This window comes from Carcharhinus amblyrhynchos, chromosome 30 (assembly GCF_965287045.1).
Source record: "Carcharhinus amblyrhynchos chromosome 30, sCarAmb.v2.hapA, whole genome shotgun sequence".
In the NCBI taxonomy this organism is placed as follows: domain Eukaryota; kingdom Metazoa; phylum Chordata; class Chondrichthyes; order Carcharhiniformes; family Carcharhinidae; genus Carcharhinus; species Carcharhinus amblyrhynchos.
In genome coordinates this window covers 12,659,034-12,681,913 of record NC_137353.1, presented here as the reverse complement: position 1 = coordinate 12,681,913, position 22,880 = coordinate 12,659,034, and the positions used below count along the sequence as shown (strand labels likewise).

At 41.6% G+C, this 22,880-nt stretch overlaps 1 protein-coding gene and 1 pseudogene across 2 annotated transcripts in view; both read right to left on the bottom strand.

The window, feature by feature from the left end:
- Nucleotides 1-22,880, bottom strand: part of prdm16 (PR domain containing 16) — a 734,637-nt gene that overhangs the window by 392,551 nt on the left and 319,206 nt on the right. The window lies entirely within an intron of this gene.
- Nucleotides 4,610-4,790, bottom strand: LOC145360334 (U2 spliceosomal RNA; annotated as a pseudogene).

The window sequence follows — 22,880 nt, the reverse complement described above, 5'->3', positions numbered from 1 at the left end:
ATTAAACATTGTAATCACTCGGTCCAAACTCACCTTGTGGGAGGGCATTAAATCCAGCCCAATTGTTGACATGAGGGAATGTATCGATATCTAAATTTTGAGCAAATATAGGATAAGGCTATAAGGATATAGGATAAGGATAATATTCTGAACCATGGAAAAGTTTGCTGACACCCAGGGCTGAATTTTCCCACCACCTTGGAGACAGGTTAGGGCACAGGAGAGCTGGCAATACGATGGTGGGAGGCACTGAGAGTGTAGCTTGATGATTTTCCACTGCTCTGGCATATTGACAACAGTGGGTACTTTGACAGTGTGGTTACCCAATGGGCAGCCACTTATATAGCTAGTTAAAGGCCACTTTCCACCCCTGTGGTCACTGTTTCCTCAGCATGGGATTTGCCCACCAACAAGAAAATATGACTCCAAGTAGTTTCACATGTGAGTGGGCCAAATGGGAATGAGATGCTAGAATTCCGTCACTACCCGTGGAACTGTGAATCTCAGTAACAGTCAGCAGCTTTGAAATCAATAAAGGCAGGCAGAATTGCATTCATATCATGGCTTTCATGATTTCAGAACTTTACAAAGTACTTTCCAGCCAACTAAGTTCTTATGAAGTGTAGAAGTGTGGTCACTGTTGCAATGTAGGAAAGGAGAGGAAATTGTTGAATTTTGGAATCAGTTAATGAATTTTTTGACTCTTGTAAAATGCAAACAAGATGGCAGTATATCACTGACTTAGAGATATTCTGCTGTATAGAATGAACTTGCATTGTCATTGCTACTGTAGGCATCAGAAGGTTGAATTTTTTTGATAAGAGACAATGATCCATATTTGAGTAATTGCTTTAATAAGCTCAGCACTTATAGCTTGTGCCAATTCAAATATAGACCTTAACTGATAGTAAACGTCACCATTAATGTCCAAACACAGGGAGGTTGGTGATAGGCAGTATAATCGCCACCTGTCACTCTTTATACAGCTCCACTCGCTATTAAAGTAAGTGCTTATCAGCTGATTAAGTACATCACCTTTTAGATGTGTCACAGAATCACAGAATTGTTACAGCACAGGAAGTGGCTATTTGGCCCACTATGTCTGCACTGGTTCTCTGAATGAGCAACTTCCCTAGTTCCATTCTCCCATCTTCTCCTCGTAACCCTGCACATTTCAAATAACAGTCTAATTCCCTTTTGAATGCTTCAGTTGAAACTGCCTATACCACACTTTCAGGTACAGCATTCCAGACACTATTCTATTGTTGCATAAAATGTTTATTTTCATATCACTATTGCCTCTTTTATTAATTACTTTAAATCTGCACTCTCTTGTTCTTGAACCTTTCATGAATGGGAACAGTTTCTTCCTATCTAATCTGATTGGCCAACAGCTGTGCAAGGTGGAACTTCCATCCAAGGGCAGACAGAAGTCACACCTGCTGCCAGTCAATGTTGGCATGGTAGGGACTCAAGCGCTGAGTGCTCACCATCCTGAAAATTCAGGACATATTGCTGAAGAAAACTTTCTTGAACACACTCCAAAAATTCTTTGACCATCTCTGCCCTTTAAACTATACTTTCTTGGTCCATATTTCACTTACATATGTTCAGGTGCAATCTGTCCAGCCTGTACAAGTCCCATCTCCCACACAGCCAGTCCCAATGTCCCAAGAATCTAAAGTCCTCCCTCCAACCCCACTCTTCAGCAATGTATTCAAGTGTTTTATCTGCCTATTTCTATACTCACTTATATATGGAACTGGGAGACATCTAGAGATTCTTTTGAGTCCTGCTTGCTAAATATCTGTCTAGCCCTTAAATTCTGATTGCAAACCACATCTGTTTGTCTACCAATGTTGACGGTAATGGAATGGGCCATGACTGCTGGCTGTTCACCCTCTCCCCTCAGGTTGATGAACAGTCACTCAGTATCATCCTTGGCCCTGCCACAAGGGAGGCAACACACAATACTGAATCCATGTCTGCTGCCATAGGAACACCTATCCGTTCCCTAAGTATCAAATCACCTTTTACTATTGCCCTTCCAGCTGTCCTTGTAACCCTTGTGCAGCTGAGCCACCCATTGTTGTATGGTCTTGGTGGCTCTGGCTACATTCCCTCAATGATTTTATTTATTATCGTCACAATTATTAACATACAGCGAAAAGTATTGTTTCTTGTACGCTATACAGACAAAACATTCCGTTCATCGAGAAGGAAACGAGAAAGTGCAGAATGTAGTATTACAGTTATAGCTAGGGAGAAGAGAAAGATCAACTTAATGCAAGATAAGTCCATTCAAAAATGTGACAGCAGCAGGGAAGAAGCTCAGTGCAGACTTGATGGGCCGAATGGCCTCCTTCTGCACTGTAGGGATTCTACAATCTGATTAAATAAGAACAGAAGGTGTTTTTGAACAGGAAAATATTCAATATAAACAATTGTCCTTTTAATTGCGATGGAAATATATTGTAAGTAGACAAATTGAGGGTGCTTGAATTTTGAAATACAAAAATGTTTTGGAAACACACGCTGGATAAGTCAGCACTTGTGAAAAAACCTATTCATCTCCATCAATAATCATTGGCTACAAAGCTGTGAAAGGCCCAGAAGGTTAAAGTCTGGGAAAGTTCTACCTGTTATTTGACCTCTAGCTCCGTACTTACTATATTAACTATAAATAGAGATTGACATTCTGCTCTATCTATGCTATAACATTATTAACAAAGGGCAAATTTTATTCATTGTACTCACATATATCATTTTACTCCCTTGTTCTTTTAGCTTTAATAGTGAACTTGGTATTGACAGAACAGTACAAATGGTCTTTTTGTGAAGGCTGTTTATTGATAAATTGTTTATCAAGGAGATAAGTAATAATCATAAGTGAATAAAGTGGATCTCTCTGTAGTATTCAAAGTGCCACTCGAAGTGGAAGGGGCTGAGGGTGAATAAGTAATGCTTGTCTGCTAATCTGTATTATCTAGAGGACAGGACTGATCGATAGAGAGGCCCTGGTGAGGTAAACAGGCGGCAGGCTTTCAGAGAGCACCCTTTGCTTCAGCTGCATCAAATTAGCTTTCCTCACATTGGGTCTAAAGTTTGAGGTAGCACTGAGAACAATGAATGACCCAAATAGGTTATGAAAGGTAGTATGGATTGGGAGAATTCAAAAGAAAACTTCAAACCTGAAATATAATTGAAAATGCACTTAAAGATTAACTTGTTTGTCTCTTCCTGGATGCAGACTGAACTACTGCACATCTCCAGCATTTGCAGTTTGTTTTCTTCCATTCACACCCCCAACTCTCCTCACCCTCCCGTTGAGACTTCCCCTCCTCTTAGACCCTGTATGATTCCTCATAGGGCAACAGTTCTATGGGTCTGTCTGGCACAAGAGGCCATTCTTCATATGAGCTGAATAATGAGACCCAGCTGGCTACTCAGCCACAGTGGTTGGGCCAGGGAATTGAAAGGGAGGAGAAATGCATTTATATAGCACATTTCACATTCTGTGGAAATCTCAAAGTTCTTTTTTTTACAGTAAATCAAGTACTTTCGTAATTGAGACAAACAGTGCAGTCAGTTTGTGTACAGCAAGGTCCCACAATGAGATAAATTAACAATTTTTCTGATGTTGGCTGAGGGATAAATTTTGGTTCAGACACTTGGAAAGCTTTCTTGTTTTTCTATAAATAATGCCACTGGAACTTTTATGTCCACATGAAAGTATATCATAAAAATCTCAAATGAGGGGTTTCTATACAGTGATCAAGAGTGGGAACCCTAGCTGATTACCCAGGTAAGGATGCTGAGGATAAATGTAATATTCCCTAAAGCCTTACTGACTGAAATCAACTAATTCAACAAAGTTTAATATGCAACCTCAGACATTCCTGGCTTGTATTGCAGATACGCAGTGGGGAACATCACTGAATCATTGGGCAAGCAATGAAATTAATGCTGTGATATATTTAAATGGCTGCCTGAGTGCTTGAAGAGCTGATCACGGATTTGATGGTGATATCATTAGCGTGTTGCAGAGAGTGCTGCATTACTTTCAGATTGTACTCTGTACAGGCAAGAGATCCTAGAATAAATCTGTTGTTGTTAGTTTGAATCTACATGTACAAACCACAATCTTTTTTTTTATTTAAAACACACAAGGCTGATCATAGTTAGGACATTACAACCATAAAAGAGTGAACCACAATCCAGGGAGTCGTATCAGGTCAATCAGCACTGATGTGAATCTCTTCACTGTGCATCATTATATTTTGGGGCATGGGAGCTGCATGAGCAATGCAGAAGAGACATGGGGTTTGGACCTGAAAATTATCCAGGCATCTGAACCCTGAACTGAAAATCAAGCCAATGTCGCAGGAAAATCTCACTGGCGATAAGGTACTTGATATAAGTTGCATAAAGTTGCCAACCCAAACAAAATCAGTAACCTTTAGGCTGAAAGAATTGCATGGAATAGCTCAAGTTATTCACTGTGGCTGATCCCGCGCTTATTGATTTCACCCTCTGTAATGCTCATATAAAGTCAGTTTTGCTTTACAATGAGTACCCACTGTGCAATTACCTTATCCAATCTGGCACATTAGTGTGCAATCTAGTGCTGGTGGAAAGATAAGTTTTCAGGTGAAGGAGCAAATCCCTGTTCCATCACTCTGTCCCAAAAGCTACTGTAATATATTTGACCCCAAATAGGGGACATATCAGATATTAAACTGATAAGAACAGAAATTACATTTGATCCTTGCCAAAAGGCCAATTGCCTTTTCAAGTATCTCAACTGATGTCCTACTCAACCCTTGTGAGTTCCCCACTGTATTTGTATCCCATCCTGGGGAAATCTAGAAGGGGGCAGGTAATTGTTGCGATCCCAACTCAATGTCGTTTTCCAGAACTTTCCCAATTCGCACCCTCCAAACTCAACTCCACCTGAGCTTGGGAAATTCTGCCTTAAATGTCATTCAGGTTTACCAATTTTTAAAATCGAAAAATACAAATTTTTTTGGATATCATTATTCACAAGAAACACATTGTGACTTTATCTTGTTTCAGATATTTTGTTACTGAAACTCTTCCTTATATTTATTTTTCCCTATTTTTGTTTCTGTTCTTACCCCAAGGTATTGACTCCTTCCTGCATTTCCCTTCTACAAATGTGCCAAAATACCTATTCTTGATATACTGCCATAGTGAATATTAGCAGTTTATTTGGCTTTGAGTGAGTGCGCCACATCTAATCTTGACTTCATCTTTACCTGACGTCCACACATGCTTGTTTCAAGGAGGGATTGCTCAAAGGTGTTCAGGTGATTTTGTTTCATTCCCCATCCTCCCATGGGCAAGATCCAAGATCTCTGTTTAATACCCATCCAACTGTGATCAGAGAGCTCAACATTGACGGCAAAGTGAACTTGAGACTTTCCTGACTGGTGTGTAGCCACACTGAAATACTTGAGCCATTAGGGAGGTCCGGCTTTGCATACTGCCTTTCACATTGTCATGTCACCCCAAGCCACTTCACAATGTTATGTTGGCTAGTAAAGATCTAATTTGTGCGCAGTAAGACCTAACAACCAAACACTCAGATTAATGTCCTGTTTTGATAATATTAGTTAAATATTGGAGAGGACATTTTTAGAACATAGAACATAGAACACTACAGCACAAATAGGCCCTTCGGCCCACAAGTTGCGCCGATCACATCTATACCTATGAAGCCATAGACCTATCTATAACCCCCAATCCCATTAGATCCCATATACTCATCCAGAAGTCTTTTAAAAGACCCCAGTGAGTTTGCCTCCACCACCACCGATGGCAGCTGGTTGTTGTGCAAAAAAGTACCTGAAGACTGAAACATGGTTTCAGTCCAATATCTTAGAAAAATGGCATCATGAACAGCATTGCAGTATTCCCAGAGTACTGCACCGAAGCTTCAGTATAGGTTTTGGCTCCAGAGGAGAGCTCTATGATGTAGGAGAGCAGTGGGTAGGTGGCTGGAGGGGGGTAGTATGGCGGGGAGAAGAATGATCTCATACCCTCTACCCCCCCAACCCTCTGGTTAGTCACAAATCAGCAGACTTTATAAAAGGCCACCCTGCAGAAAATTATACTGTGAATGGCATTAACAAGCTGAGAGTCGGGCTTCTGCCCCTGCTGGAAGAAAATCCCATCGTCCAGAACTGCTGGCAACTTTTGCAGCGTCTTAACTCAGTAGGGGACAACCAGAACTGCAAAGAGTTCAAATGGGCCTACAATGAAGGCACCATGGAAGCTGGAGCGAGGCAGTCCAGTCTTTTTGGGCAGAGAGAGATTGGACACCCAAGGAAGGGGTGGGAAGTGGTCAAGTTTCGGAGGCAAAAGGGGAGGCACAAACTTGTGCTTTCCCCCCATGCGGAGAGGGAACCCCTAAAGGAGGTACCAGCCCTTCCCACTTTTTCACCCAGAAAATGAAAAAGTGGGCTTTTCACTCTTGTCTGCTTTCCACAGCCCAACATATTATGGCAGTGGAGGCAGAAAAAGGCCCTTAGTTTTCAATTAATTGGATAATTAAGGGCCTCAATAAATCTAATGGCAGGTCGCCTAATTGGTGCCTAAACTTTCAGTTTAATTGTTTTATACAAAAGAGTAGGTGCCTAAACCACCAACTTTATTATGGGGAACACATTGGGAATAGGTAGGAAGATGGTGGGCTAGCCACCTGTCATATTTTATATGCCTGACCTTCTACACCTTGCTGAAAACACATCCGGCATTGAGAGGCATAAAATCCACTCCCAGGTTTCTGGACTGTAGCTTGGACCAAGCAAAATTGCAAGATTGCTATGATGTGAGACAAGTTGACAGTCCTGCCAGTTGAATATGAATATCAACTGGTTGGAGACAGAAATTTTAAAAAGGTTGAAGTTTGAGAATGTATGTTGGCAAAGGTTCAGAATAGTAAGGAGTTTTGAACTTTGCAGATTCATTAAAAACTCACTGCTTCCCATCTATCTAAAACACAGGCACTGTATAACGTTTCTGAATGCCTCTCATTAGGTAGCTATTCTACAGGAAGGCAGGTTTCCTCGATGTAAACAAACATACATTCAGAGGAAATCCTACTCAACGAGGTGCTTGCAGTCTGAACAGAAAGAGTATTTGTTCTAATTGGGAGAGTCTGGAAAAATCTGTGCCTGGGGCAGTGGTGAGTTTGGACACCCGATGCAAAACACAGGCGACTGACCTGATTAATCTGAAACTCTTGTACTAAACTTTTTATTATTGGCTGTAGGCCCACAGTTAGAGGTGATCAGGATATATAAACAACAAAGGATCCATAATTATTTATAATATTAACATGGTTTATTTAATTCACTGTAAAAAATATTGCCTCCAAAACTTTGTTTCTTACAGGTAAATATGTTCTAATATGGTCATTCATTAAAGACTAATATTATAAAAATGACTAATTCACTTTAGTCTTTGGGCCTAATTCTAAGATACTCCATATTTGGTTCCTGAAGATCTAATTTTTTATTTTGGTTTTCACTGCCCAAAATTTCTGTGTTTAAATTAAGTTTTCCCCAGTTTTTCTGCACTCCTCCACACTGCAATGAGGAACAGATCCATAGACATTTGTCTAGAGACTGAACTCATCTGTACAGTCCTTGACAATCAACTAGCATGCGTTGTTTGATGTATACTTCTGATGTTAACCCTTTTACTCTAAATTCCAGGTCTTTCTCCTCAGTTGCAGCCATTCTGAAGTTTACTGAAGCACAGTTGATTCCAAACCAGTTCTCAGCTGGCATCCATCGCACACATTATCCAGCAGGGATCACTGGATAGCAATCTGGACCAGCAAACTTGACTGATTGTCTTATTTGTAAATAACGAAAACAAGCCTGCACTGGGTGTCTGTTGCTCACTCAACACAGATTGAATCTGGGATCTTTCTGCTTTCTTTTGTTCATCTTTTGCAGATGAAGGCATTTACAAATTAGACAAAAGAAAATTACTTTACAGCTTAAGATAAAATGCTGCATTTCATGCGATATCTGACTTAAGAAAACTGTAATTCTTTTCCTTGACAATTACTATAGAGGAGAAAGAAACTTTTTGAAGATTTTAGGGTTTGTTATGCCTTTCCAAAATTTGTGTCCTATAGAGTCATAGAGGTTTATAGCATGGAAACAGGCCCTTCAGCCTAACTTGTCCATACCGCTCTTTTTTTTAAAACTCCTAAGCTAATCCCAATTGCCTGCATTTGGCCCATATCCCTCTGTACCCATCATACCCATGTAACTATCTGAATGCTTTTTAAAAGACAAAATTGTACCCGCCTTTGCTACTACCTCTGGCAGCTTGTTCCAGACACTCACCACACTCTGTGTGAAAAAAAATGCCTCCCTGGACACTTCTGCAGCTCTCCCCTCTCAGCTTAAACCTATGCCCTCTAGTTTTAGACTCCCTTACCTTTGGGAAAAGATACTGACTATCTAGCTGATCTGTGCCCCTCATTTTTTATAGACCTCTATAAGTTCACCTCTCAGCTTCCTACACTACAGAGAAAAAAGTTCCAGTCTTCCAGCCTCTCCTTATAACTCAATCCATTGAGTCCCAGTAGCACCCTAGTAAATCTTTACTGCACTCTTTCTAGTTTAATGATATCCTTTCTATAATAGGGTGACCAGAATTGCACACAGTATTCCAAGTGTGGCCTTAACAACTTCAAGGCCTGTACAACTTCAACAAGACATTCCAACTCCTATAATTAATGTTCTGACCAATGAAACCAACAATGCCAAATGCCTTCTTCACCACTCTGTTCACCTGCGACTCCACTTTCAAGGAGCTATGACTATGTACCCCTGTACTCTCTGTAACTCTCCCCAGTGCCCTACCATTAACTGAGTAAGTCCTGCCCTGGTTCAATCTACCAAAATGCATCACCTCGCATTTGTCTAAATTAAACTCCATCTGCCATTCGTCAGCCCACTCACCTAATTGATCAAGATCCCATTGCAATTGGAGATAACTTTCTTCACTGTCCACAATGCCACCAATCTTAGTGTCATCTGCAAAAGTACTAACCATGCCTCCTATATTCTCATCCAAATCATTAATATAAATGACAAATAACAGTGAACCCAGCACTGATCCCTGAGGCACACCACTGGTCACAGGCCTCAGTTTGAAAAACGGTTCTCTACAACCACCCTCTGGCTTATGTCAAGAAGCCAATTTTGTATCAATTTAGAAAGCTTACCTGGATCCCTATGCAACAACCTGCCATGGTACCTTGTCAAAGGCCTTGCTAAAGTCCATATAGACAACATCAACTCCATTGCACTCATCTACCTTCTTGGTTACCCCTCCAAAAAATTCAGCCGTGCTGACTGTCCCTAATCAGTCCTGGCATTCATCTCCATGTTTCCATCTCCTTTTCACAGAGCAACATTCTACATGAAATATCTTTCAGTTATCTCCAGTTACCCTACCTGAAATAAAGTAACACAAAAGACTCCAAATTTAGAAAATAAACTTACAATTACATTCTACCTTTTATAGCCTCAGGTATTTCAAGGTGTTTTACAGCTTGACCATTGTTGCTATAATGTAACTTGTCAACTAATTTGAATGCACTAAGATCATACAAAGTAATTTGATAATCAAAATTGATGGTGCTTGTTTTGGGATAGACCTTATATTGCCATGAAATCATTTACACCCCCATGAGAGAGCAAAAGGGGCCTTGGTTTAACGTGTCATCCAAAAACAAGAACCTTGCTCTTCCTTGGTTGGCACTTGGACTCATGACATTTTAAATCAGAGACAAGATCACTACTGCTGAGCCACAGCAATCACCTCATTTTCTTGTTATTCATTCTTGGGCCCAAGTCCAGGTGCAATGCCTTTCCTAATTTGCTTGGATTTTGTATGTATCTCTATTGTGGGGACCATGAATTGGATTCAATTTGAATTGGTTTTGAGTAAGCAAAGAGATGGATTAAGGGCTTGACCTGACCTTCTGCATAATGGCTTTGTAACTTTAAGAATGGAATAATTAAAAAAAAACTTGGGATTTGATGGCAAAGCCAGTAACTTTTGCCTATTTTTAATTGCCCTTGAGAAGGTGATGATGAAGGTCTTCTTGAACCACTGCAGTCCATTTGGTATAGATGCAACAGCAATACTTTCAGGAAAGGAGCTCCAGGATTTGACCCAGTGACAACGAAGGAAGAGAAACATAGTTCAAAGTTAGGAGGTGTGTGAGAAACTTGCAGGTGGTGCTATCCCCATGTGTTTGCTAGCCTTGTTTTTCTAGAAGTTGTAGGTTTGGTAAGTGCTGTTGAAGGAGCTGCAGTAAATTACTTCAGTGCATCTTGTAGATGGTACACACTGCCGCCACTGTGCTCTGATGTGCTCATCGTGTAAGGTTACTGGTCAATGGTAATCCCCAAGACATTGATGGTGGGGGGGTTTCAGGGACAGTAATGCACAGAGTTAAGCAGACTTTTAATTGAATAGGGAGTGAAGGGTTATGAGGGTCAGGCAGGATTTAAGTCTACAGTCAGATCAGCCATGATCTTATTGAATGGCAGAGCAGCTTCCTGCTCCTATTTTTTCTGATTTATGAATGTCAAAAGAGTGATGGTTAGATTTTCCCTTGTTGGAGATGATCATTTCCTGTCACTTGTGTGACATATTATCTACCACTTATTAGCCCAAGCCTGTTTTCTAGGACTTGTTACATGCAGCATGCTTGAAGAAATTGCAGATGGCACTGAATATTAGGCAATCATCAGCAAGCATCCCCACAACTGAACTTATGTTGGAGAGAAGATCATTCATGAAGCAGGTGATGATGGTTGTACCTCATTCACCACCCTAAGGAATGCTTGCAAGGATATCCTGGATCTTCAAGCCTACTGGTTTACATGGCTTTGTATCACATTGGGCACTAGAATGTGCTTGCTGGAGAATTAAAAGGCCTGGACATTATTGAATTAATCTAGCAACTGTGCTATGGAACCAATACCTCAATGTCTTTGTTGGTTGCCCATCTCTGCTTTCTGTGAACCCAGTCCCATTCTCACCCAATAGCAACATAACCCACTTTAGGAATCACTGGATAATGACTCGGAAAAAATAATCTGGATTGATTTCCATCTCCCTATTTCAAGGATATTGAGGTCAATAGCTATGCTACTTTGGAGAGCTTAATTTTAATGATTTTTGTTTGAGTGATTCCTTAGGATAAGTCAGCGTTGTGATACATAGCTTGAGCATAATGGATGGGTACAGCAAGTAACAGTTTCAGAGAGTATACTGATTAGGTTGGGAGGAAACTGTATCATTGGATGAAAAAGTAAAAATTCTGCATGAGGTAAATAGAAGGGAAAGCCTAAGGTTTGATTGCTGGTCAGAGTTGAGTTTGCAGATCCTAACTAAGGCAATAATTGGAGCAGTTGGCTTCAATAATCTTGGGCATGAAATGGAAAAATCAATTATGTTCTGTTCCTACCGAAAAATATGCATGTGTTGATGGGAGCCTGACAGCAATGGCCTTCACATTGAGTGGCGTGCTGATATTTACCATTTAAACTTCCTCACACATGAAGAACAGTCAATTGGGATGGGTACAATAAGGCTGATGAGAGTATGTTTGGGGATTCGGTGAACTGGAGAGGGCAGGGGAGGAGTTATTATCATAGAATCCCTATAGTACAGAAGGAGGCCATTCAGCTCATTGAGTCTGTACGGACCACATTCTACCCAGGCCCTATTCCCGTAATCCCACACATTTACCCTACTAATCCCCCTGACACTAGGGTCAATTTTGTATGGCCAATCAAACTAGCCTGCACATCATTGGAGTGTGGGTGGAAACCGGAGCACCCAGAGGAAACCCATGGAGACACAGGAAGAATGTGCAAACTCAACACAGAATTGAACATGGGTCCCTGGTGCTGTGAAGCAACAGTGCTAACCACTGTGTCACCAGGTTGCTCATAAGTTGCCCAGAAGCAAATTGTTTTCATTTTCCTAACAATCTAGAATCAGACTGGGATGAAGGGAAGATTTAGCAGCAGGCTAGAGAAGAGAAGCTGCAACATTTAATCCCAAACCGTGCTTATTCATCATTTATCATCACCTTGTTGTCACAGGGCAAAATTTCATGGGGCAATAAATGTCCAAACATGGTGATTGATGAAATCAATGGTATCGATTAGCCATAAGCAGTTCATAGCTGACAAACAAATCATTACAATCTATTGACAGAAATGTCAGACAGTCTTAAAGGCAGAGGAATCCAGACTCGGATACTGCATTTCACAGGGTTACTATGTTTAGATATTAGGTCGTTGGGTCAATATAGATCAGTACCTTTTAATAATGTTTCATATTAATCACTTTAGTCTTGTTCACATTATGGACTGCTCAATTACATATTGCTTTTTATGATTTGTTATCCCATCCAATCATGTGCCCAGGATATTTAAGTGCAGGGAATTGAAACACTTATAGACAGAAGCAATTATTTGAGTATGAGCCCAAACATGGAGTCATATCATTATATAGTACAGAAGAAGCCCATTCAGCCCTTCATATTTGTGAAAGTTAGTCCAATACCTCTGCTCTTTCCCCATAATGCGAACTATATTTCCTTTCCACACATGTATCCGATTCTCTTTTGCAAGTTACTATTGAATCTGCTTCCAGTATCCTCAGTGTGTTCCAGATTTTACTTCTCTGCGTAAAAAAGTTCTCACCTTAGCTAGTTCTTTTGTTGATTACCTTCAATCTGTGTCCTTTAGCTACTCCCTTGCCAATAGAAACAACTACCCAAAGCCACTCACAATTTTGAACATCTCTACTAGCTATCCATTTAAGCTTTTGCGAGGCCTTGCATTTCTGTTAAAATTACACAAGTTAGAAGGTGAAAGCTGGATGATTGGTGGAACACTTGATCATGGAGGTCTTTATGGTTGAGCTTGGTCCTCCTCCTCAACTCAATGTTCACAAATGCATTTTTACTGAATAACAATCAAGAGCAGGAGTCTTGGCTGATATTTGTGAACCTCCATAGCCAAGTGGCACTTAGTCTATTCAAATGCTATTATAACTAAATTGAAGTAGGCCATTCATCCCTATTGCATCATTAATTTGGCTCATGGCTGATCTGCACCTCAATTACATTTACGTTTTTGTTTTCATAGCTTTATCTAACACAAATCTACCAATTTCTGTCTTAGAAAATTACAATTGAAAACCTTTCGATGTACAATAATGCTGTTGACTTCTCAATAATGCAGGTGGTTAAATCCCAAACTGGCGACAGAACAGGAAGGCATTTGATTTATGGCTTATGTTGAGCTAAATACTAACAGGTATTAACAGGGGTGTTGAAATTTGTATCATACATTTCACATGCTCAAGACATCTCGAAAACTTCAGACTCTTGCAATATATGAAATATTGAGGCCCAAGTGCACACACCAAGGTCCAATGAGATATTAAGCAGATAACTTGTTTTAGTAACATGGCTTGAAGAATAAACGCTGGCCAGTACACCAAGAGAACTCCCCTGTTTTTCTTTGATATTGTTGTTGAAGTGGTGTGGTAGGATCTGTTTCATTCACCATAGCGAACAGACAGGCCCTCGGATCAACATTTCACGGAAAAGACAACACCTCTAATGGTACGGTAATGCTCTTTGGTACTAGCATTACAAATGTCAGCCCAGATTTTGAGCTCAGGTCTCTGGAGTGGGACTTGAACCCACAATCTTCTGACTCAGAAGCAAAAGAGCCATGGATTGAGCTACCATTGCTAAGTTAACTGTAACGAAGAATGGAGTCTGCAAATTAAGGTGAGAAGAAGGTGAATGTAACGAGATAGACACACTGGAAAAAGTAACTTGTCAACTGAATAAAGATAACAATTATTTAAACAGAATGGAAGAGGATTTCACATCTAAATGCAGAATGACACTTTACAAGTGCCCTCTGATGAATGAATACGGCTCTAAGTCAAAGATACTCAGAGGGACAAACTGTTCATTCACTTGAAGAGGAGGTTAGAGCATCCAAGTTCCAAACAATACAAAGTGTAAATGATGGGTAATGTGGTGTAATTGCTTAAGCACTTGTAACAGATGGGGCATTTAACATTGGGTTTCTAAGGGAGTTAGAATATTCTTGACCAGTAAGCATGACGAGCAGACCATTACACTAACTTCCTTGGCAGGGAATCAATCAGGCTTGTCTGTACCAATAACAATATTTTACTGAAGCAGACTGTATAACTAACTTTATTAAATCATAGTAACAGCAAGACAGGGAGATTTAGATTTAGATTGAGAAAGTGGATGAATGTGGTGTTGCAGAAAGAAATGGGAGTGCTCAAAGATGAACTTGTGAGCAGCAGTTTGTCCTTTCTGCTGAGAATTTGTGACAATCAACTTAACAATACATAATGTTTGCTAAATGTCAGGACATTTATTGTTGTCAATTTTCCCCTCTCAAATGATCCCATGGCACTATTAAATGAGAACTTTCTCAGTGCCATTGGCCAGCACCTGCCCTTCAATCAATGCTATCAGAGACTGATTGACTTATCATCATTTGTCTCAATGTTGTCTGTTGGAGCTTGCTGTGCATAGATTTTCTATGATGTTTCCTACATTATAACAGAAGCTGCACTTCAAAAGTATTTAATTGGCTGTAAAGCATTTGGGACGTCCCAAGGACATGAAAGGCATCATAGACATGCAAGTTCTTTCTTTTAAATCGGCTTATTGATTAAATGCACACATGCAATACTGAGTCCTGATCACTAGCCAGTTACTTCTATTGACAAAAATTGGAAAATATGTGTCTGTTCATAGACTAAAGCAAAGATGGGCCAAAGCAATGTTATGATACCTTTCATGGTCTCAAAACCTGTTAACACTTTTTGTGTACACTCACACACGATGAATGACCACTTGGATGATTTAAAAGCATACTGCTATTATGACTCAATGAGGAATGCTTTCTAATTTAGGGAGAGATACAAAATCCCATTAATAAACAGATACTCAAAATATTTTTAAATTTTTCTTTACTGTGGGTGACATTCAGTACTAGGATCTTGACTGACTTGGGAATAGCTTTGATTAGACGCAGCTCATCACTATTAGTACACAGGGATTCTTACCAGACTGCCCAGCTGTGACCAGATAACAACTATATTAGGATGTTTGGGGAATAGCTTTGGAATCTGCTCTGTTTAATTCAAAGGAAACACAGAGTTGTTTTTAAGGACTTGCGAAGAGGACAAAAGGATGTAATGTACCCGCTAATGTGTTTGGCTTTCACAACTGGAATCCGTTTTATCAGTTTACATGGTCCTGATGGGAATATGAGACAGAGAAGCAGAGGCCCTTATTCATGCTCTCTGTGTGCTTGGGCAGTCTGGGTAATCTCTGCATTCCCCAGAGAGTGTGCTGTGCCTGGCACTGCAGACAATGTGTGTCTTGTGTAAGTAATTCACCGTCGTGGCAGTCAATCTGGTGCTGGCCTCAGCTCTGTGACCCTCTCAAGAGCAGCTTCTTTCTCTGTATCACCATGCGAAACATTTCTCTTTCACTCCTTGACATTTTGCAGATTGAGATGTTTTGCCGGCTGTTTACTCAATCCTCACTCCTCCCCCACAGCCCCTAGCCCACCCCCAGCCACGACACAACCCCATCATGACGATGGTCCTCACGGACTCACATTCCAAACCATCAGCAGTGTCTGTGAGACCACATGCTGTTGTCAAAATATTAAAAAATAGCAACTCGAGTGCTGTCAAGCGAAATGGTGAGTGAAAGGATGTTGAGATATGTCAATTGTGCTTTTAACCCTTTCTGCAGCTCCTTTGCCTCAGCAATTGAAATGAAAATGCCGTTTTCTGCATGCTAATAAAATAGTTTGTGTCAACTGAAAATCTTTATCACCAGTCGTTCATTGGAAACTAGTCCCTTTGTCTTTTAAGTGAGAATCAGTGCAGCTCTTTTGAAATCTTGGCAGCTACAGGGTGTAGCTTCAATTATTCACAAGTTTGGTGACAAAAATACATTTTAAATAAGTGTATACTCTTTGTCTGAGGACATATTTTTATAAAAGATCTATTTATTGATGTAAGCTGAACTCCAGACCTATTCACAAATCTACTGCATACACTGCAAAAATATAAATTGTTTCAAAATCTTTAAAGCAGTGACAGTTCCTTGAGAAAAATCAGTTAAATACAGAGACTTTTTGCAAATGAGACAAGATCCTGTAAGTTTGATGGGAGTTTAGAACGAAAGGGTCTCTACCGGTTCTAAGGCTTATGTGCCAGTAGTAAGATAAAACTTTCAAAAGTGGTCAGTGTAGGCTCCTGTCCCTGTAATGAAGCTGTGGCAAAGGGCGGTTTAAACGAGGAGGCCCTTTTAAAATGCTTCATACTGGAATCAGAAAATAAAATAAGAGCAGAATGAAAAGAGGATGATGGTGACCCTGGTGAGAGGAGAGTGTATTAACTGGAGGATAGAGGCCGGCCTCCCTGTGGAGATACAGACTCTTTCATTTGCAGCCTATGACTGAGCTTCAGAAGGGCTTTTGTGCAAGGAGGAATCTTCTTCACCCCATTCTCAACAATAGGGGTTTTGTGAGGGGAAAACAGAGAAGAGAATCATCCCCGGCAGGGGAAGCTTAAGCCTACAGATGCTGGGAGTGGATGATTTATTGCCCAATGTCCTTGGTGGCATTTGGCCGTCTTCCCAGTCACAGTGATGGCAAAGGATTTTTTATGTATGTGGGAAGGGGACGGGAGGGGGGATGTTCAAGGCTTTGAGGCATAACTGAGTCATTTTGATACCTTGTATGGACATACAAGATTCTTGCATTGATTCACTGAATGTGGAAGAAAACTGTACTATTGATGTTCATTACACACACACACATGCACAGAGGGAGCAGAGAGGAGGAGACTGGGGAAGAAGGGAATGGCAGGAAAGCGAGGGTGAGAGATTCTGGGAAAGGGAAAGAGGGATAGGGAGAGAAAGTCAGCAAGTCAAAGAAAAGAAGAGATGAAAAGGAGAAAGAAGAGAAAAAGGAAAAAGAAAAGGTGGACTTAACAAAAAGAATATTTGATTTTGTTTTTGGAGTCCAAGCAATCAGAATCTGCTTTGCAATTTTCTTAACATCAATTTTAATTAATAGAATAACTGAAAAGAAGTAGCAGTGATTGCTTCATCTGACAACACCAAGCTCTTTTGCCTTTCTCCCTATTGACTTTGTAATTTTTGCTGGGGTACATTTCCTCGGGTTTCCAGCACACAGATGTCTTCTGCTGTACTTGACCTTGTTGACACTCCTTCATGTGTGAGTGTGGACAAGTGTCAGCATGTGACTTGATCCCACAAGTTCTAACCTCACATTTTCTGGTGGGTGGGAGAAGTGGGTGAGATGGGGAGGGGGTGGGGCTGGGTTGGGGGGTGGCAGTGAGTAGGGGGGTGGGTGGGTGACCACTGGTTGTGATGGTAAGTGGATAAACCAGGGCAGCTTTCTGCAACATCTAACTAAAGACACACTAAGCCCAAATCTAAAGCTCTTATTTCACCTTCACGTGAAATCAGTTAACCCTGTATAACTCAGGATTGAGTCCAATTGTTTTTGGTTCGCATGACCTGACCCCGCATAATTGTAATTTGTTGAGGGGGTTGCATTTTGTATTATCTGCTCCACCCTGTGTTACTAACAGTCTCAGTAAGAATTTCTGTTAATTGAATATGCACTTACCAAATCATTTCTACTGTAATCAAATGGTCAATGTTATAATCCAAAGACAATTGTATCCCTTCACAAGAACCTCCAGTGGGCAGCTATTAAAATGTAAAAGAGTCACAAGAAAGGATATTCTGTGTGCATTTGAATTCCCTGACTGATACTCATCCGGGCTGTTCGTCCTTTAAATGCTTTTGTGCTTTAATTGCCTCCCTGATGACTCAATTGGTGAATACACTACCCTATGTGATGTTTGAGTCAAACAATCTCAGACTGAATCCCCAAATCAGTGCTGAACAAGCAAAAAGTCTGACAACACCAGGTTTTAGTCCAACCTATTTATATAGGTTGGACTAAATATTTATATTTATAATTATTTATATAATTATTTATATACAATAATTATTTATATAGGTTGGACTAAAACCTGGTGTTGTCAGACTTTTTACTGTGTTTACGCCAGTCCAACGCCGGCATACCCACATCCTGAACAAGCAAGTCAGCAATAAAAGCATTATAATTAGCCTCAGGGCTAGGGGAGAGAATCGCTAAAATTAATTCATTAAGATTAAAATTTAGAAATCAAACTTTCAAAAAATTGCACAATCCAAACTAATACTGCTACTAAGTAAAAAAATTATTTTGACCCTTTTGTTTTTCTTATAAGTAATGCAAGTGACAATGTCACAATGCAAATCCCATAATTATCTGATCCTGACATGATACAAGGACAATATAGGAAATGGAAATATACGGGCATTACAGAAGGTGGAATTTATGCCCTCTCCCAAGGTGAGTTTGGTGCAGGGAGCATTTAATTGGGATGGTGTGTGGGGATCACAGAGCCTGCCTATCTCTGCCCCAATCGAGTCTGGGGCAGACAGCTCGTGAATGGCTACTCCTTTCCCCAACGGAGGCACTTAAGGGGCAATTAATAACCACTTAAGGGCCTCATCCTGCCACTGCTGTTATTTACCCAGCAATGGTTGAGGGTCATATCACGGTTGCATGCAGACTGCCCTCATTCAAAGGCACTTTATCGAGCAATCCAGCATTGGGAAAGAGTGGGGGTGTTGCTTAGGGCCACACCTCTGCCCTTGCTGACAAATTCCATTCCTCTACCCTGTAACACCCACTCCATGAATCCCATCCCATCATCATTCATTAGTGGCATTGGTCCTTCAGTGATCCTGGGCAATAGATGGATAAATTATCAGCAATTGGCACCACTTCCCTGAAGTTGCTGATGATCAATGCACAAATGTCGGCCTCTGGCCAGCAATTCTCAGGAGATGAAATTTTAGTCCCCAGGCTCCATGATCCTGAGGAAGGCCCACAGCTGCCATGTTAAGTGTCTGAGGGTTACTTAATACAGTGAGTCTTCACGAAAGGCAGTGACACAGTGCCTTTGCTGCTTTCCAGCTGGCAGGCACAACCCCAGTGTTTTGCCATTAAATACCACTCTCCCATTTTAATTGAAGTGTGACCCAATGGCATTGCACACACTATTACTGATACAAGCATGACACAATAATATTACACACACTGTTCCCTGAAACATGTGGATATATCCATGTGGAAAAGTTTGTGCAGAAAAACATATTTGAACTCAGGTTCGTCAGGATGTTGTCTGCATGTAATGGCCTTGATGCTCAGTGGGAAAATGTGGTAGATCCTGATGATAGTTTCCTGAGCAGACTGCAATGTAGTTTGGCAGAGTGCTGTATCACCAGAACTTCCAAATAAACACTAAGATGTTGCTTGGCTGGTGATAAGAAGGACCTATCCCTTCAGATTCTTTCCACAAACCTGGAGCCTCACCAGCTTTGCACCATACCTGTAAAGTGGCTGTCCACTTGCATCGGTTATGTCCCTCCACAAAACAGGTGTGGAAGAAATTTCAATGGTTTTTGTCAAGGTTCGTCCCAAGCATCTTCATTATGCAGGACCCTGTGCTCTACGGGCTGTCCCAAGAGATGCATGTTGAGATAAATGTCAACTGCTACTGGAGGACCATTAACTGCATGAAAGACCCTCTTTGTTCAGCCTCAAACCTGCTGGTCTTCCAGTATAAAGACAGGTAGATGATTGAGTGATGCAGACTGGCACATTCCAAGATCCAGGACTATGTGCTAAGAGACACATTAAAGTTTGGGAGGGCCACTGCAAAGTCTCAGTGGGGAATGGCCACTGTCTAAGGTCCTCCCATTGACAGTTTAATGAGGCGTTGGAAATCATATAAAGCCCCTTGGGCAATATGCACCAGAAAATGTTTGACATGAAATGTAAATGTACATTATAAATGTAACCTGCAATGGCTAGTGTACTGAGACATCTCATGTAATATATTGAACGAAATTTTTCTGTAATGCACTGTAATGTAATTTATTTTTACAAATTTTATGATTAAAATATGTTTTTGGAAAAAAAAACATGCGGATCTATCGATGATGCTTTGTCCAAAAAAAATGGGCACACAGGAACATACCTTAGGGTTGGGCCTATGGAAGACAAGTAGATTGGTCAACGATACATAGTTTAATTCACTGAGCACTTGACCCCTCACATCCCCAATCGCCGCCCAGCCAATCAAACCCCAACCCCTCCGATCACCGCTTTGGCTGATCACAGCCCACAATCACACTCCTTGTCAATGTCCACCACCTCCATCCAATTGTCACCCCAACCGATCCCCACCCTGCCAATTGCAGAGTTCCCCCTTCCCTGGCCGCTTCCCCCATGGAGCTTTCCCAATCATGACCCCACTCCTTCAGGCCTTGCCCTCCCTTGATGGGCATTGCCAGTGTGTCCAGTGACCAGTGCCAGGTTGCCAGATTGATGAATGATACATAGTTCAATTCACTGTGCCAGTGGCGCACCTGCATCCCGGTCGCTGCTCCAGCTGATCAACTGCCCCCCAACCCCTCTCTACCACCTACCTAACCCCCCCACCTCTGGTCACCACCTCCCTCACTGATCTTCCCTGATCACTCCCCAGCCGATCCCCACCCTCCAATCGCAGAGTTCCCCAGTTCCCTTACACTACAGCCCCCTCCCCCATCATGGAGCTCTGCCTGTCATGGTCCCAGTCTGTCAGGCTCTGCTCCCTTAGGCTCATCCCCTCAGATCCTGACCCCCTCAGGCCCTGCCCTCTAGTGGGCATTGTCAGGGTGCCAAGCTGGCACTGTCCAAAGGGCACTGCCCAGCCCTGCTCCCAACCCTGCAGGTTCCTAGTCACACCGACGAGGCCATCATGTCTGGTGCCCACTGGGGGGAACATACGTGATCCTTGCCAGTAAGTATGTCGGCAGGTGAGCAAGTAAGCCTGGACGATAGCATTTGAGACTTACTAATTATGTCTAAATGAAGTAATGAATATTGAAAAAAGGGCACGAAGCTGGTATCATCAGAAAAACAGGGCCAGTAACACCATGAGAGGCAGAAGACGAGGCACAAAACCAGGCACAAACCTGATTTATCGTCTCTCACCCAATCTTATTGGCTCACCACATCAAATGACTGCCATTAAGATTGCCCCCTTCCCCTCTGTAGCTTGAAAGTTCATGATCAGGCCAGCCAAAATCAGGCTAGTGCTTTTCTCTGAGCACTGTTTCCAGCTGATTGACTGTCACCTACAAGATGATCAGAAGGTTAAAGTTAGGTCATAAATAGGCTTACATTAACACTGCAATGAAGTTACTGTGAAAATGCTGTAGTCAGCACACTCCAGCACCTGTTGGGGTACACTAAGGGAGAATTTAGCACGGCCAATTCACCTAACCTACACGTCTTTAGATTATGGGAAAAAACGGAAGCGCCTGGAGCAGGAAGAACTTGCAAACTCCACACAGACAGTGACCCAAGCCAGGAATGTAACTTGTATCCCTGGCATTGTGAGGCAGCAGTGCTAATCAATGTGCTGCCCAGGGGGGCATAAAGTTGAACATAAAACTGTTAAGTCTCAAAACAAAATCAAGGAACTCAGAATGGATTACAATGCTTAGACAACCACGAAAACTCTCTGAATATCCAATGAACTGGTGAGAAGCAATCAAGGTGAACATCAAGCAATTTGTCCCCGTCGATGGGGTTCATAAGATGAGATGGACAGACAATGTTAAAGTCCCAACTCCAGAAAAGCATGCACAGTCTGCTTCTGCTGTGATTGATGGGGTTCAATGGCAAGGAGTACATCTGAGTGGGGGAAAAGCCATCAGGCCTTACTCTTTATTGCTCGGCCTCCGAGATCATATTCTGGTCCAGAATTCTCTCCATGGATCACAGTAAGAAATGCTTGTGTTTCCTCTTCCAAAATGTTTACAGATCACTACCCTAAAGGAAGGTCACTGCAGCCTGATATACTAAGAATCAGCATACCCTTTAATGCTGGACTGCATGAAGCCCAAAAACAGCATGGCCTCCCAGTCCTTCCTGTTCTCTTATCATGGAGGCCTTAGATAACAATATGCAGGAGTGTGTGAACAAACTGCTGAAAGCCGACAAAAGCCACCTTTGTGTGCCCCTACATCAAGTTGTGCACAGATCCTTGGGACTCAAAAACATGAAGGGCGGGATTTTCTGGCTCTGCTCACCCTAAAGCCAGAAAATCCTGCCTGAGGTCAACAGACCTTTGCATGGTTCGCCTGCCTTCCCACCCACTACGATTCCCGTAGTGGATGGAACAGGAAAATTCCCACCATCCCCCCTCCGCCCAAGTGTCAGTGTGCACTGAGATTCTATCTGTAACCTGATATTGCTAAGGAAGGGTCTGGCCACATTGTCATGGAATGATCCATTCAATTAGACAGGTTGTAACACCTGTCCCTTGAGGAGGATTTTGTGCACAAAAACTCTACCAGGCAGCGATTAACTCTACCAGGCAGCATGTAATGTCCTCAAGGCCCTGTGGGAAAAAGGAGTTGGTGAATCCTGTTGAATGGTTCTCTCATCAGACTATCAAAGTAATTAAAATGCCTCATTGCCAGAACAATCAAACAAGCACCAAGACCTAATTTAGCTGGTGATGAGTAGGGATTATCCTGTCAGATCCTTCCTGCATGCTTGGAGTCTCAC